Source organism: Callorhinus ursinus, unplaced genomic scaffold (assembly GCF_003265705.2).
Source record: "Callorhinus ursinus isolate GAN/ISIS: 27379988/994484 unplaced genomic scaffold, GSC_fseal_2.0 scaffold86, whole genome shotgun sequence".
NCBI lineage: Eukaryota > Metazoa > Chordata > Mammalia > Carnivora > Otariidae > Callorhinus > Callorhinus ursinus.
Window position 1 is genome coordinate 583,170 of NW_027397148.1, and position 13,415 is coordinate 596,584.

Sequence of the window (13,415 nt, forward strand, 5' to 3'; positions counted from 1 at the left end):
TTGAGCTTATACCTAGACTTGTGGTTAGCTCCTGGTTCTCTAATTTTTCTTAAACTAATGGTGATGTGAACCCTTGTGTAGTTGCTATTATTTAAATATATTACAGAACACTACTCAGTACTACTCAGTCTTTACAGGCACCTCAACATAGCCAGTCTAAACCATCACACTCAGCACCTTCCTTATCACTGTTATCAGGAAGATTTCCTTTCTTATTATCATAGTATGCTTTCATAATACAACTGAACCCAGCCATGTTCTACACCAGTGAGCTTGCAGTTATTCCAAACCCTTTGTAGTTCCCAATATTAAGTCTCTCCACAAATCCCCTACGGGTTCTAGAATTTTGTTTTCATCAATCACAATCTGCATAACATCAATCAGGTGAAGATGTTTCTTTCTTTTTATTTTATTTATTTACTTATCTATTTACTTATTTATTTAGAGCGCATGCATGCGAGGGGAAGGGGCAGAAGGAGAGGGAGAGAGAGAGAATCTCAAGCAGGCTGCACGCCCAGCATGGAACCTGATGCAGGGTTTGATCTTGTGACCCCGTGATCACAACCTGAGCCAAAATCAAGAGTCAGACGCTCAATCGACTGAGACACCTAGGCTTCAGGTGAAGATTCTTCTTAAGCTAGCTTTCTCTTTATTACAGAAATTAAGCAATTCCGTGGATGAAACCATTTTCCTATTACATGTGAGGTGAGTTTTTGCTCAAGGTTCTGTATTTTTTACACTCCCCATGAAGCCATCCCTTATTCTCTCTACAGATCTACAACATTTTGTTGGAAACTTTTTTGTGGCACTTGTCATGTTCTAATTTGTAATATTCTGTTTTCTTCAAGTCTTATATTAAGTAGGAGGAAGCCCATTGAAGACAACAACTGTGCCTAAGATTTCTCTTTGTGGACATGGTCAACATTCAAAAAAAAAAGTTTGCTGAATAAAAATGTGGCGGTTGGATGATGGCAGTAGTTCAGAATGACCCATGAAGCAGGTAATATCATCTCCATTTTATAGAACAAATACAACTCAGAAAAATTAAGAAACTTCAGTTCCCCAGGCTACTAAACAAGTTCCCCAGGCTACTAAATTGGTAACGCCTCCATCTAACCTATTTTCACTTGAAAGCAAAGTCGTCTTCTTGACCACTCTGCTGTCCACTTCAGGAGAAAAACTAAGAAAGCAAGAGCTAAGAAGCTAGAAGCTGTTAAATGCCACAGACTAGAACATGAGAGTCCTATTTGCCCCCAGACACTGTTTGTCTGGAGCACAACATGGTCAGGGGCGAATTTTAACTCCTTCTTCGTCGTCGTCTTTTTTTTTTTTTTTTTAACTCCTTATTCTTACCGAGTTTCTTCTTTCTGGTCTTCTACTAGAACTCCAAATCCTCTTCTCTCAGTAGCCACAGACTTTTATTTTATGTTTCACTCTCACGCTCAAATATTCAGGTTCAATTCCCTTTCTTTAGACATGTAAAAACACAATTACATATTTCTTCTTCAAATTAAATGCCTCTGTGAGTAAAATAAATTTAACAGAACCATTTGGTCTTTTAGAATCTTATACAGAAAAATACCATGACCTTGAGCTCCCTAATCAGATCTTTTAGAAGCTGCACCTCGTCTGTGACCTGGACCAGCTCCCCTGATCAGTGTTGATTCCTCAACCGTGTGACTTTCATGGTTTCTGAGAAATGAAGACAGCTGTTTTCATTATGGTTTTAGCCTAAATAAAACTCCAAATTCTTATTAAGAATGTTTAATAAAATCAACAGGGCGTTAAAAACTGCCAGCAGGGAGCTTAGCAAATTAGATGCTTGCATGGTGCCTCCTTCTGTGCCTAGATGCAAATATTTCTCATCTTTATACAGCTTTTCTGAAACATCATAGTGCCATCCCAACCAAGCACCCCCCTCCACCGCATGTGACTATGTGTTTGTAAAGTGCACACCAACATCATATTTCTCTCTTGTTAAGAAAAATTGAGGGTTTGCTATATAACAACATCATGTGACAAAAGTGAAACTCAACTAAAGTAGCTGCTTGCTTTTGGGGAGCTGGAAATTCAAGAAGTTGCCCTTGGACTCATGAAATAATTAAGAGAGCCCCACCTTGAGAAGGCAAAATGGAAGCAATCAGTATTCATTATATTATGCCATCTAATATTTATTAAGTACTTAATAAAGTGGAACCACATTGTTAGACATTAATAGATTTTTTTTTCAACAAGTTTCAGACATTGTTCTTACTCTCAAGTAGTTTGTGCAGGAAGTTAATTTTTTTTAATAGTTCTAGCTTTCAAAGAAGCCCAGAATCTGTAATCCCAATTTAAGGTATAAAGAACCATGCACTCTGAATGGATGCTACTCAGGTAAATGATGAAATGCTACATATTTCCTTCCTTTTTATCTCAAGATGATTTAATTGAAATAAAGTCAATATCAGAAAGAAGAGTAACAAAGGGAGAAGCATAATTCTCACAGGCATGAGAATGTAAATGCTAACATCTGGGCCCATTGTAATCCTATCTAGCACCCATAAATTTCAAGATGTCAAAAAAATCACAACAGCTCACAGCCTTACCTCATCAACCAGAATTTCAAATGTTATCTTTTTAAGTGACATAAATTCAAGAGAAGGGGATGCCTCCATCAAGGGGAATGCTGTAATACCATCACTCTAAGTGAGCTCATGTTCCCCTAGTGATTTCACAACATTCCCTGCTGCTTCATAATCCCTGAGGTGAACCCACTTGCATGCAGGAGCCATACTCTCTTATCCGCACTTTCACTGAGCCAGGTGAGCAGTGTGACGGAGACCAGATGTCCTTCCAGGGCATTATGCCTAGTTAGTTCATATTATGTGACCTACAAACCACAGGGAGCAAATGCGTCTTCAGGTATGACAACAGTTTGTCACTTTTCTTCCAGGACACCGAGTAAACCCATCATATTCTTCATCATATTATTCAGTTACATCAAACTGCGGTGGGGTTGTGGTATTTAAAAAAAAAAATTGCCATCTTCAGCCATTTACTGCTGAGCTTTCTACCTGAAGAGCTATGAACATCAGAAAAAGACTGGACCCACCTCTCCATCTGTGCAGTAAATCTGTTTCTCTGTCTCAACTGCTGTTGGCTCTCATAAGCCCACTCCTAGCTGAACCCCCAACAGAATGGCAGAGGCTGACCTATAAGTCCTAATCCTGAAAGGCCTCTCAGCACAGACACAAATGCTCATTTTACACGTGGGAGAAATGAGGCCAGAAAGGGGAAGCAATGGGCTTGTGATTCCACAGTTATAGAGACTGCACTGGAACCCCATCCTCCCATACTGATAGTATTCCATCTCAGCTTTGGGTTTAAGGTAACTCTCTAGTACTGTAACTCCAAATGAAGCCAAATGACTCCATCGATTGGGTTCTTCATAACCCCAGTCTTGTTCGTTTGGCTTTCCCTGCCTTTTAAGAAACGTTAACAGGTATCATCTCTTAATGATTCAACCCCAGTATGACCCGAACACAGTAGGCACTCACTAAGTACCTTGGTGTAATAAATTAGCTTTCTTCCCTCCATAACATCTCCCATCTCTTTCCTGCCCTTCCAGTCTTATCATAGCCTCCTCTCTGCCCCTGTGACTCATTTGCTACTGACAAATACAACTCATGGTGGACTGCTGCATGGTAGTCACATCAAAGAGCAACCGAGCTTGCTTCTGGTACTAAACACATCACTCCATAAAAGAGAAAGCCATTACTGAATCCCAACAGGGTTAAGATAAGATTATACAGAACCATTTTCTTTGGGCACTGGGATGTGTACAGCATCCCTGAATAGGTCTTAATCTGTGAAAGTTTACACTTAATCAAATTTATATCAGCCTGAATTTTGGTTCTGCCAAAAGGATTCACTTACATATAATTTGGATATTATGGAGCAAAGCCCCCAAAGAGTCCCCTTCTCTTCCCTATTTATCACCTAGAGCTCTTGGATTCCAGGCATCTGATCTGAACATGCATGACTAGTGGGTAGCTCAACAGTGTGTTAAAGAGGCAATGAGTGTCAGGGAGCACGGCGCGAGACATACAGGCTACTGGAGTCCCAGAACCATCTTCCCTCGCACTCCATCTGCAGTGTCCACGAGATCCATGCTGCCTAGGCAATTAGGACCATCAAGAAGAAAATGCTAACTCTGCCCTCTTCTCCCAGCTAAGAAACTTCCGAGGGCCCTGATGGATAAGCCTGAATGGTCTGACCATTAACACCTCAGGGTTGACTTCATAGGATGGATGGTCACATTCTAAGAAAGTTTAATTTATACTTTGTCTAATGATACCTTCAATTACAAAAGTAATACCTGCTCATTTTAGAAAATTTGAAAAATACAGGTAAGCATGTAAAGAGACACAAGAAATGTGACCCCCCATTACTTCTGACATTTTGAAATGTTTCAGGGAGTTGAGCCCTTTGTCCGAGGTAACATCTGAAACTTGAACTAAGCCTCTCTTGGCCTATGAAACATCACTATTATAAAGATGGCTTCCCTCTGTCCTCTGAAAATTTTCTGGTGTGTTCAGATTTCAGTAAGTCCTTGGTTAGGTCCACCCACCTATAAGCTGACTGTCCTCCCTTCTCGTCTACTTACGTGAAAACAGTATGTTTTCAGTAGGTGCTTTGCAACTACACACAAACTCCACTTTCACAGTCCACCATGCAGGCTGCCGTCATCAACAATCAATTATTGCCAGAAGCCACTCAAGGTAAATCAATTTCTGGGCCTACTGCTGGGCTGATTTCATAATTTTCTGTCTCCTGAAAACACATCTTTGTACATAGTTTTCTTTTCAGATCTGTAACTGTATTAAGCTCAGGGCTCAATTCTTTCCAGCTTCAAATACCTTCCCTGCTTAGGAAGTGGGAAGGAAAGCATAGCTTCTACTATTTATGGTGTTCAAGAAGGTTTGTTTACCCTATTAACAAAATCAACAGTTGTGACTCCATGGCACCCTAAAAATGTCCCTGGCCCAGGGCAGCACCCTGATTGGGAAATTACACTCCAGGAAAACAGCCCCGAGGCAGACCAGTGCCTCAGGCAATAATCTCATTTTCTACTAACATTTCTCAATCCTCTTTCTGAATGTTATTTTTGAAAAGCAGCATGGTTCCATAGCAGGCCCAGCAATTTAGACAGCAGTGTCAGGACTGAGAGTTGGCAAATGCTAGGCTCAGTTCCATGTCTGACTCATACTGTGTGTGTGTGTGTGTGTGTGTGTGTGTGTGTGTGTGTGTGTGCGTGCGCACATGTGTGGTTTGCATGTGCGGGGGCGGGGGTGTCCAGGTGTCCCTAGACACCTGCTGCATGCCAGAGGTTGTGCTGGTTCCCCTCATGTACATCTTCTTACTTAGTTCTCCCAGAAGTCCTGTTTGAGGTAGGTATTAGGTCCTTACTGAAGAAACTGTGATTTAGAAGTTTGACTGACTTCCCCAAGGGCACAAAGCAGATAAAGGGAAGAATCTGGGTTTGGATGACCCCACAGGCTGCCTCTCACTCACCAACAACAAACTCCAGGTGATTTCACCAATCTAGCTCTGAGACGTAATGTAAGACAGACCAAGAGGGTCAAATACGAAGATAATTTATATATGCTTACCAAAAGATGGGATGCTAATTTTAACAATAATGCAACAGTGCACATTTTCTCCTGTTGAAAAAGGTCTTGTTCTTCAATTCAGTTTGTTAAACCTCCTTCAGGGATTCTCATACCTTTTAGACCTTAAATTACACGCGTCCATGTCCCTTGTCCCCCACGAGCACACCATTCAGTAAAGAAAAGTATTGCTGCATACATTCCATGGGCTCAGGAGCACAATGGATAGAACCATAAAGGAAAGAGCCAGATGGTCTCAAAAATCAGATGGCTCCACACCCAAGAGGCTCACAGCTGCTGGGAGTGTTCTGGCAGGAGAAGGCTGCAGAGATAGGATGGAGATAATTTTAGGACCAGGCACTTAAGACTCCCAGCTCCAGCCTAACTTAGACACTGCTCATCCCAAGAAGGCACAAGGACACATGAAGCTGACTGCTCATCTATGTACTGGTTACCTGCACCTGACAAGCAAGCTTTCAAGGGAGGGCAGTGATTGGACTTAATGGCAGGACTGAATCAGAAGAACCACGTTCAATAAGAAATCCTTAAGAAATGGAAATGGGTAAAATTAAAAAAAAAAAGAAAGAAATAGAAATGGGTGATCCCTAAATTGCCTTTCCATAAGCAACCAGCCAACAGAGCAGGGGCACCCCTGCTATGGGAGCAGGCTGCTCTGCTTACTGCCCAACTGTACCAGGTTAACTGCCTATAAAAGGCACCAACTTGCAGACCACATCTTCCTTGTTTATTCAGAGAGATGATTCTCCCTTAACAGCTGGGCAACCAGGCAAAGGAGAGATGGAGAAGGAAAACATCAGAAAGGACTCAGAGAGGATACAGGCAAATGGGAGGCACCTTCTGTCCCTTAGAGCTTGAATACACAAGAGGCCTCTTTCCTTGTAAACCCGGGAAGACAGCAGATCTGTGCTCAAAGTAGCGTCTGAGGCAGGGAGAGGATTTGTTTAAAAACACCAAGGACTCACAAGAAAAAGCAACATAAAAAGAGAGGGGAGTTCTGTTTCTGGAACGGCACCTCTTCCCCTCCCACTCTTCCTGAGGGTTGCTATGAAGAGGACTACAAGCCCGCCCTCCGGAGGCCAACGGAAGGGGAAGGAGACTAACACTTAAACAACAAGGGTGACACCATATGCACAGGATTGTCACAGGAACCTGTATAGCGATGCAAGAAGAAACTGGCAGTTCTGCCTGGGGGGATCAAGGCTGGCTTCATCAAGGCGGGGTCGTCGATCTGATTCGGGTAGAAAAGGTACATCAGGATAGAGGAAACGGGTGTGAGCACAGGCGTGCAGACGTGAAAGAGCCAGTAGTCCTGGGAAATACTGTGCAGAAAGTGATCAGACACGAGGTGGGAAGGGAAGGGATGCCAGATGGTGATCACGTGCTTCAGGACTATGCAATTGCCAAATATTTACTGAGTCAGCAAGGCCTAGTCCAAAAGTGGATATTAAATAACTTCACAAAATACACTGGCTTATATTCTGAATTGACACAACTTTTTAAGCCCCTGAGTCCCCAATGTAAATGACACAACATTCATTCCATGAAGAGAGCTTTACTACTGTTAGAAGTTGAATTTGAGTTCAAACTTTTTTTAATTTTATTTATTCATTTGAGAGAGAGAGAGCAGAGAGAGCACAAGCCGGGAGACTGGCAAAGGGAGAGGAGAAGCAGACTCCCCGCTGAGCTGGGAGCCCAACATGGGGCTCGATCCCAGGACCTGGAGATCATGACCTAAGCCAAAGGCAGACACTTAACCATCTGAGCCACCCAGATGCCCCTATTTTTCTTCATATATTTAGTGAGTTAAATTTCTCACATCAGACAAGGTCCAAAGGTAATTCATACTCCAGACTTAGAAACATTTCCAAGCATTATGACCACAGAATAGTGTCCTGAGGCATCTTAATTGCTAGTAATGTTCAGTATTAACTAGACACATGCAGACTATTAAAACACTGGACAATCCTTTCAGTAAGAAACACAAGTTCTAGGGTCAACAAGCTCACATCCCAAAAGGGAACCTTGCTGCTCTACCACTCGAGAAAGCCACCATTGATGTTTTGGTGGTTACCCTTCTTCATGCCTCTGTATACAAACACACAAGTCTACACTCACACTTTTGCATAAGAGATCAAAGGGCTCTCACTGCTTTTTCTTTTTTTTCCCCCTCAGTAGTCTGTGGTAATTCTCCTTCTGTAATTTCTTAAACCAAGTCCCCATTCTTGGCAGTGCTTATGTGAACTTGAGTTCTCAGTATTACAATGAGCAATTTAAAGTGAACCATTTTTGAGGCACCTGGGTGGTGCTGTCGGTTGAGCCTCTGACTCTTGGTTTCAGCTCAGGTCATGATCTCAGGGTCGTGAGATCAAGCCCCATGTGGGGCTCTGCACGCAGCATGGAGTCTGCTTGAGATTTTCTCTCCCTCTCCCTCTGTCCACCCCCACTCATGCTCTCTTTCTCTCTCTAAAATAAATAAATAAATCTTTAAAGTGAACCATTTTTAACTGTTACAATGAGCATTCTTGAATATCTATCTTGTGCACTGGTCTAAACTGCTGGGTAGAACATTTTATGTTTTGTTACATTCTCCCCAAAACCTTCCAAAATGGCAGCCCAATTTATACCCTGGTGGGAATGCTTTGTTGGGTTAGGCTGGTCTTGAAGGTGAGGGATGAGGACTCAGCTCCTTGCCTTCTGAAGAGACATGGACCATGTCAGCCACAGGAAACTCCCATCACAGAGATTTGGCAGTGCCCACAGAAAGGGGACCAGGCACTGGCTTAGTCCCCACAAGGAGATGTCAACAGACTTGATGGGACCTCAGTGGGCAAAACTCCAGGCAACTCTAAAAGTAAGAGTAGAGAAAAAATGCTGTTGAGACACCAGGAGTGTCTTCCATCTTAAAAACTGCTATCAACAGACACTGATTATCTATGTATTTCACACCAGATCTTTCTCCTGACACACTGTAACTAACAACATATGTGGAGTTTCCTTCAAACTACCTTTCCTACTGCTCATTATAATCTGAAGTGATTTATAATGTTCCTATGAATCACACTGGATAGATTATTTTCTTTAATTCCAGCCAGCAGCTGTTGAAGCAGACTAATAAATAACCACTGTAGAACCCCCCACTGAACTCTCTGAAAAGGCTGTAAATATACTTAACAACCCACAGCATAAACACATCTCCAGCTCCCAAACAGGATTGAATACCTTTCAGAAACTCTGTTAGTTATGAATGTATCTGAAGAAAAAAAAAAAACAAACCAAAAACTCTATAGGACACATCTGAAATGCCTATTCCTTCCAGAAAAAAATACAAACCCCAGAACTCCCTGTTTCCCTTACCTGTGCCTTTAACAAATGCAGACATCTGTAAACATTAGTGCCCTTACATTACACTGGAGTTTATTTAATGTCCACTTAATTTTAAATATAAATCTACTTTGCCTTAGAGACTAAACAAAGAATTACAGAGTTCTCAATTTCTAGGCATATGACTCTTACCAGTTTTTTTTTAATTTGTTTTTTTTTTTTGTCAAAAGACAAATAAAGTGGAAAATTTGATGCAAAAACTAAAAACCAAAACAAAAAACCAACCCTGTTTTACCTAACCTCCACTGGCAGCTGGTCATGTAATTTTCAACTGTATGTTTTACCTATTTTCTTGTTCTTGGGCCAAAAGGAGCTTTAGGATGCTGGTGCCTACCATTTAGTCTGCCCATGGATGTCAGGGCCATCAGGGCTGTACCAATAGACCTAACCAAGGTTTTCAAGGACCCACTGGCTCTAGCTAGCCCAGGGCACAGCCACCTGGCTCCATATCTGGATATCTGTCTGCCAGCTAGGCACCCATTTCCTCTCCTCCACTACACTAGTTACACTTGCTTTTCATGAACTGGAGATTTTCTCTTTGAAATAAGAATTGTATTTAGACAGTATATTCTTTACCTGTTGCATGTACTTAATCCAGGATGCAACTGCGCAACTATGCATATAGTAATCCTTATGCTAGTCCTACAAATTTCTGATATAACTTCTTTCCTCCAGCCAAGACACAGCCATCATGATACATATGTGATTCATTTGTTATTCCCATTTGGGCAAAGAAGAAAACATAAACACTATAACAGTGATGAATACTGAAATAGGCAGTATAAAGTAGGGTAGCACGGATCATCTTTAAAGAGCTGAAAAGGGGGTGGAAAATAATCTATGTTGTTCATCTGCAATGCACAAAGACAAGAACTTTCTATCGTGAAGGACACGGTGAAAAAAAGCTTGTATCTGTTTTTCCTGTTGGCAAAACTTGAGCTTCCTCAAGTTCTGGTTCCTTCCTTGAATAGCTCTATTTCTACACCAATAAAACAAAATGAAATTGAGCTACATTTAATGACTGAAACATTATACTACTAAATCCTTCCTTCAGCTAGTTAGACTTCAAACAGGCACGTCCCTGCTCCACAGGACGGGTTGCTGTGCTCATCCATCAGACGCATCATACCCACTTCTGCACCCCAAGTCTCTCCAGAGGCCTCCAGAATACAGGCTATTGGGAAGGTAAAAAGATGATTTCCCAACAAGAGTTTACTACTCAAACGTGCCTGTAAGAGCAACCACTCCACTTTGAGAAAAAGATAAGTTGGCAGGAACCACTTGTGGTGTGCTTTTTGTCCCCCCTTTGTAATAAGGAGAAGAGAATTCAAGCCAAAATCAAAAGTTACACTAAAGGAAAGTGAATTTCCCATTTAGAACCAAAGAGAAGCAAAACACTAGCCTCAATTTCCTAAAGAAGGCTTTTCATAGTGACAGTAAAAGAGTCACAAAAGAAGTCAAAAATTTAAATGACACCTTTCATATCCACACCCAGCAAAATCTATGAATGGAAAGCTGCTTTTTGCTCCCATTTACACCATACTGTCCCCTCTTATAAATAATTCTTTAATGGTGCTTTGTCATATGCAGAACTATCCATATACATTAATTTGATAGGAGATAAATACAAATGTATTCTTATCCCCTTTTTACAGATGAAGAAATCAATTACTGATAATATGATCAGGGTTATACAAACTAAACTCATCCATGCCTGTTTGCAATAATGAGGAGACTTGGTTTCCTGCTGCAACTCAGGTACAACAGGAACAGTTGATGAATTTTATATGTACAACCCTGACCAAACTGCCAATCCATAGTTTCCTCAGTTTCCAGGCAGTTTCTCAAGCTCCATTTCCATTAGACACTTACACTTTATACCCTGTGTGTTATGCAACTTTCAGAAATAAATAAATAGCTTCAGGTACACTGCCTGAAAAGATTTATATTGGCCCTTGAACAAAACAGGGGTCAGGAACCCCCTCCCATTCAGTCCAAACTCTGCATTAACCTTTTTTTTTTTTAGATTTTTATTTATTTGGCAGAGAGAGAGAGTACAAGCAGGTAGAGCAGCAGGCAGGTCAGGCAGAGGGAGAAGCAGGCTCCCCGCCGAGCAAGGAGCCTGATGAGGGACTCGATCCCAGCATCCTGGGATCATGATCTGAGCTGAAGGCAGACGCTTAACCGACTGAGCCACCTAGGCATCGGTGCATATAACTTTTGACTTCCCCAAAACTTAATTAGTAATAGCATACTTTTGACTGGAAGCCTTACTGATAAGATAAATAACTGATTAACACAAATTTTTATGTTGTATGTATTATATACTGTATTCTTACAATAAAGAAAGCTAAAGAAAACAATATTAAGAAAATACATTTATAGAACTGTACTGTATGTATTCGAAAAAATCCAAGTATAAGTGGACCCCCACAGTTCAAATCCATGTTGTTCAAGGATTAACTGTATAATACAAATAGTGAGCATAAGGATAGAATGGCAACATTAATATCAAATACAATAGACTTCATAATAATAAGTATCACCAGAGATAAAAAGGGACATTTCACTATAATGAAAGGGTCAATTCATTAGGAGGACGTAACAATCACAAATGTGTAAATGCTTGAAAAGAGAATCAAAACACATAAAGCAAAAACAAAATCAAAAGGAGAAATAGACAACTACAACTATCACAAATAAATATTTTAATCCCTTCTCCCCGGTAGTTGCTAGAACAACATTATAAAGTGGTGTTTCAGTAGAGGGGTCAAGACATTTTTTTCTATAAAGGAACAGATAAGAAATACTGTAGGCTTTCTGGGCGATACAGTCTCTATTAAAATTAATGAACTCTAACTTTGGTAGCACAAAACAGCCAGAGATGATATGTAAAAAATGAGTATAGCTGTCCTTCAATAAAACTTTATCTATAAAAACATGCAGCAGAATAGAGTTAGCCCACAAACTATAGTCTGCTGACCCAAAACTAATGATAATTACTTAGAAAATGGCAAAGACATAAAAGATCTGAAAAATACTGTCAACCACCAGGACTTACAAGAGACTTTACATCTAACCACAGCATAACAGACATTCTTTTTCAAGTCTAGACCTTAAGACAAGGGGTAATTAATTTTAAATCCTGAAATCATCATACACAGTGCACTGACCACAATGAAATTAAATCAGAAATTAACAATATTAAGATGACTAGGTAAGTCCCAATAATTAGAAATTAAACAATTCATTTTTAAATAATCCATGAGCCAAAGAAGAAATCATGAGGGAAATTAGAAAATATTTTGGAAATAAATAGTAAAAATAAAACATTTCAAAATTTGTGGGACATAGGGAAAGCAGGGCTTTGAGTGATGCCTACAGCTTTAAATGCTTGTATTAGAGAAGAAGATAGATATAAAATAAATGATCTGAGTTTCCACTTTAATAAATCAGAAAAAGAACAAACTAAATCCAAAGTAAGTAAATGGAAGAAAATCACACAGAGAAAAGCTGGTTATTTGACAAGATCAACAAAACTAATAAACCTGTAACTAGTCTGGTCAAGAAGAAAAGAGAGAAGACACAAATTACCAACATCAGGAATAAAAGAGGAAATACCACTACAAATCCTACAAATATTGAAAGGATAATAATGTTATGAAAAGTTTTGTGCCAATAAATTTTACAATTCAGATGAAAATGGACAAATTTCTTGAAAGACATATGAAAGCAAAATTGAATGCAAGAAAGAATAGAAAAACTGAAGAGCTCTACATCAATTAAACAATTTGAATATGTAATTAAATACCTGTCCCCCAGACCCAGATGGCTTCTCTGATGAATTTTATTGAAATTATCAAATATTTAAGGAAGAAATAATACCAATCATACAAATTATTTCAGAAAATAGAGGAGGAGGGGCATTTCTCATCTTATTTTATGAGGCCATTATTACACTGATACCAAAGCAAATAAAGGCATCACACAAGAGAGAAACAATAGGTCAATATCTCTCATGAATCCAGATGCAAAAAGTCCTTGACAAAATTTTAGCAAATCCAACAATATATAAGAAGGATAATACATCATGGCCAAATGGGATTTATCCCAAGGATGAAAGGTTGGTTTAATATCTGAAAATCAATGTAATTAATCACATTTATAGAATAAATTTTTTTAAGGGGCGCCTGGGTGGCTCAGTTGGTTGAGCGACTGCCTTCGGCTCAGGTCATGATCCTGGAGTCCCGGGATCGAGTCCCGCATCGGGCTCCCTGCTCGGCGGGGAGTCTGCTTCTCCCTCTGACCCTCTTCCCTCTCATGCTCTCTGTCTCTCATTCTCTCTCAAATAAATAAAATCTT

General features: G+C 40.2%; 1 protein-coding gene across 29 annotated transcripts in view; it reads right to left on the reverse strand.

Annotated features, from left to right (window-relative positions):
• LDLRAD4 (low density lipoprotein receptor class A domain containing 4) overlaps window positions 1-13,415 on the reverse strand; it is a 450,420-nt gene that overhangs the window by 101,310 nt on the left and 335,695 nt on the right. Inside the window, exon 1 of one of the 29 annotated variants that reach the window (XM_073888069.1) lies at window positions 5,768-5,931. The exons of the other annotated variants lie outside the window; for them this stretch is intronic. The gene's annotated coding sequence lies outside the window, so the exon portion shown is untranslated. Of the gene's footprint in view, window positions 1-5,767; window positions 5,932-13,415 lie in introns of those variants that run through there. 29 annotated transcript variants of the gene reach the window in all.